At 41.2% G+C, this 4,350-nt stretch overlaps 1 long non-coding RNA gene across 1 annotated transcript; it reads right to left on the reverse strand.

The window, feature by feature from the left end:
• Positions 1-2,654: 2,654 nt before the first annotated feature.
• On the reverse strand, positions 2,655-3,352 carry LOC147708445 (uncharacterized). Its single transcript, XR_015296501.1, has 4 exons — positions 3,258-3,352; positions 3,042-3,140; positions 2,863-2,935; positions 2,655-2,762 (listed from the first exon to the last, which is right to left on the reverse strand). It is a non-coding gene; the product is annotated as an uncharacterized LOC147708445 (long non-coding RNA).
• Positions 3,353-4,350: the final 998 nt, after the last annotated feature.

The following is a 4,350-nucleotide window of genomic DNA, read 5'->3' on the forward strand; positions in this document are numbered from 1 at the left end:
CTACCACTCTGCAGTCCATTGTGTCCGCCACAGTCATCTCGAGGCTGGATTATGGCAATGCTTTATACCTTGGCCTGCCGCAGAAGTTGTTGAGGAAACTGCAGGTGGTGCAGAACGATGCGGCCAGGCTGATCTATTCCCTACCTAGGAACTCGCTTGCAACCCCACTTCTCCGGAAGCTGCACTGGCTGCCTGTTAAGTTCAGAGTGCAGTTTAAGTGTCTTTGCATGGCTCTCAAGGCAATCTTCGGCAAAGCCCCAGAATACATTAAACAGCGCCTGAGGAAGTACACTCCAGGCAGAACCTTGCGTTCGGGTAAGGCCTCCAATCTGATCCAACCCAGATTTAAGTTAAAATCTAAAGGAGGCAGGGCTCTTTCCGTACTTCTCCCGTAATTGTGGAACGAGCTACCGGCCAGCCTGAAGGAAGACTCGCAGCTACTGTCCTTCAGGAAGAACCTGAAGACCCATCTGTTTAAAAAGTCAACATCTTCGCCCTAACTGGGGCGGACGGCGGAGTGATCTAGGAGACAGCAGGTTATGTTCCTTTTCTGTGTGAGCGCTTGGAGACCGGCGGTGATAGGCGCTATACAAAAACACTATAACATAACATAACAAATAGTATGACATTAACTGGTGTCCCCGATGCATTTCGAGCCTCACCGGCTCTTCGTCAGGGGGTTCGTAAATCTATAAATGTAAGCAAAGGAAATGTATGTAGAACGAATACAGGGCCCGATGGCTGAAACAATGTGGGTTAGTACTCTGAGCAACATGAAATATTAATATGGGTAATAAACTGAAACATGAAACCATGCCACGTGCATAAAACAGTGCAGTATAAGGTCAGTGAGTGTGCCACAATAGAAAGAACTGTGCGAAAATAAACATCTTACTGCGTTCTGGGGTGAGGGTGTAATAAGAACAAGCGAAATCGGTAGAAATGATGTGTGGGTAAAAGCTAATGTAACCAGGTGATACGTGATGCTAAACAAAGAAGGTGAGTGCACACAAAACTATCCTGAAGCGGAAAGTGCGAAACGGGCGAGGTATGCTAAGAAACATCAGGGCGACATGCTGAAAAGTGCTGGAAATTGAAAGAAACGGGCACTACCGGAGTGAAAATCAGAAAGGCGCCAAGTATAAAATGCTGGTAAACGAGTGCGGAGGGCAGTGAAAATACGTACTGGAATCCTTACCGCTTAGAAGAAAAAGTAGGGAAAAACGCCGTGGTGTAGCGAAAACGCCATCTCCATCAAAGCAATGCAATGTGACTGAATGTGAGCATGCGCGTTAAAAGCAAACAGTGAAAATAGAAACAGGACGAGGTGATCGGGCGAACAGGAACTGAACTGTGGTGTAAGACTACACTACAAACAGAAAGGGATGACAGACTCAGGCAGAATGCCGGTATCGGGATAAACTAATACACACTTAATAAGTAGCTTTCAAAGAAGAGATTTACAAAACAAAAAACTAAATAGAAACAGCGAGAGTAAAAGAATGTGACAAATAGTATAAACAAACATGTAAAAGGTGAAAACATATGTACAGCTGGACAGTCAAACGCGAGTATCAGAGATAATAAAATCAAAAAGTGAAAACGAAGAAATGATGGTACATGAGAAAGAACAACAGTAAAAATGGGAAAAACAAACACTTTGGAAAAATGTGGTACATGTATAAAACAAAACATTAGATGAACTTATGCAGAGAATAAAAGAGAAAAACATTAGGAAATAAAAGGGGTGTTAAAAAATAAACACACAAGGGAAAAACATGAAAGGGTGTTCCCTAGAAAAACAGAATTCAAAAATTCAACCCACATCAGCAACTCACCCATACATAATAATACAGAGGATTTTATTCAAAAAAGTTTTTAATTTTCATTTTTTTCACATATAAATATCAAAATATTTCTTTTAAATAGATTCATTTAGACATAAGAAAACATTAGAAAAATTAACATAATCATCAAAAAACAATGACAGTCTAAAAGCTAGGACACGCAAAATCAATTTAAAGAAGGGCACCAAATACATCCACTCATACATGCAAACATCACTTTTATACAGTCACTTCCACACACAAGTATTCACATCCATATCACTACACACAAGGACAAGAAAAGCGCCGACGCGCGTTTCGGACAAGTGCCATAAAAGGCTTCCTTCATCAGGGCGCACTTGGTAAAAAGCATGGGCAGACACAGAATTAATGTCTGTGGCAAGGTCTTGAGAGGCGGTCCTAGGTGACAGCAAGGCTGAGGGAGGGTAATCTGTGGGGGGAAAAAAATATTAAATTCAGGACTAGTCCAGATAAAGTTAAATCACAAAAGGGTGGCCTGGGAAAACGAGTCAGCAAGACAAAAAATTCAGTCAACCAAAGACATACAATTCACTAAAGGGAAGACTGTCCTTATATCCCACAAGTAATAGAACCCAGCGACAAAGTGAGGAATAGATAAAGAAAGGTGTATAGCCAAGTAAAACCAATAATTCTCCAAAAAAAGGGGGGAAGTGCATCCATATTTAAAACCAATTCAAAGAGAAGTAGTCTACCTAGAAAGCTAAGGGTAAACGAGACCAGTAGAGATATATAGAGGGGGTCTATAGATAAATGAGAGACCTTATAGATGCGGTAAATAATCTCCAGGTTCCACAGGTCAGGAGGTTACAAATTAGGAATAGCCCCACATGGGATCCCGGCGTTCACAAGGAGCAAGAGTGCAGAAACAACAATTCCGCAAAGAGCATACAATATCTAATAGGGACATGAAAAATAAATACAGGTGTGACACGTATCTAAGAATAGCAAGCATGGCAGAGTAAGGAAAACAGGAAAGAAACAAATGGTAAAATACCTCAAAGAGAATGGCAAGAACTGTAGTTAATACAGGAGATAACGTAGATGCCTTTTAAGAAAAAAGGAACGACCTGAAAGGTAATAAGTGGAAAAACTAATAATTAAACTACACAAAACAGAGAAGTGTCGTGCCTCTGACATAATAAATCGACAAACGTGCAGAGAACTACACCATACCTTAATAGAATGTACTTAGAAGTGTTTAGTCAGCGGTAAGATGGAGACAAAAGGTATCCCGCAAGTGCAGGACATCGATTCCAGAAAAATACTGGGAGCCTAGAGGGACAATGGAAAATGGGTTTCAAAACTCCATAATAGTAAGGAGGAGCGGACACAGGTAACATGAGGCAAAGTAGAAGGCGGCGAGAGAAGCGCATGATCAATTAGACTGACCTGAAAAGACCCGTAGGTCTGAGTGAAAAGTGGCGTCCTCAAGGGTGTAAAACGCGGAGCTCCTTCTCCCTGCAACGTGAAGGTTTTCGTCGGTAAAGGAAAAACGCGGGGAAGGCGGGATTAAATACACACGCCTAGACGGAAAATGACGAGCACCTGTGTGCCATAAAGATAAACAATGGACCAAGCAAAGTGTAACGAATAGCAAACACAAACAAGGGACTAGGCGGATAAACAACCATAATGAATAAACAGAAAAAACAGACTTTTCGACCCGACTACCAGTGAGAAATATAAACAGGTAGGAGGCCGGTAAAACAATAACCAATAACAGACAAGGGGGAAATAATAAAATGATATATAAATGGATACTTGAACCCAATACATAAAACAATAAATAAAAAACGACCAAAGGGATAAGAACAGAAGAAGGACTATACTACAAGCAACTTAATTCTAACGCAAATCCAGCCAAAACAAAGCCAAAGGAATAAATTCTTAGGGATATAGAATCTACAGGTAAGTTACAGTATGGCATTCTCCCAAGGAATAGATTCATTAAGTCCTGAGACAGCCGTCTCAAGATAAAAAATCCAGAACACTTCTCTTTTGGCCCTAATGGCATCAATGTTGCCATCTTTGGGATGTTTTATTTTTTCCAAAATGAGCCATTTAAGGTCTTCCAAGGTGTGATTAAAGGCTTTCCAATGTGCGACAAGGGGTGCTCCAGGGCGCAGGTTTCTAATACATGATTTATGCTCCGATAGCCTGGTTCTGAGCTCCCTCCCTGTTTCTCCTACATAGCCCTTAGGGCACGGACATGTTATAAAATATACAACATTGCTGGTCCTGCAATTCGTCATATCTTTCAACACAATTCTTTTTTTGTTCCAAAAAAACTCAGGGACAGTTATGATGTTATCACAAGCGTGACATCCGTCACATTTATGACTCCCAGAAATGGGATTCGCCCCAGTGATGCTGCGTTGGTTAGCCGTAGGCACATCAGGCAAAGAAGCTCTAACCAGGACATTTCTGAGATTCCTATTGCGCCGAAAAGCAAAAATAGGTTTCTCAAATTTTTCCTTAGTTT

Source organism: Lissotriton vulgaris, chromosome 6 (genome assembly GCF_964263255.1).
Source record: "Lissotriton vulgaris chromosome 6, aLisVul1.2, whole genome shotgun sequence".
NCBI lineage: Eukaryota > Metazoa > Chordata > Amphibia > Caudata > Salamandridae > Lissotriton > Lissotriton vulgaris.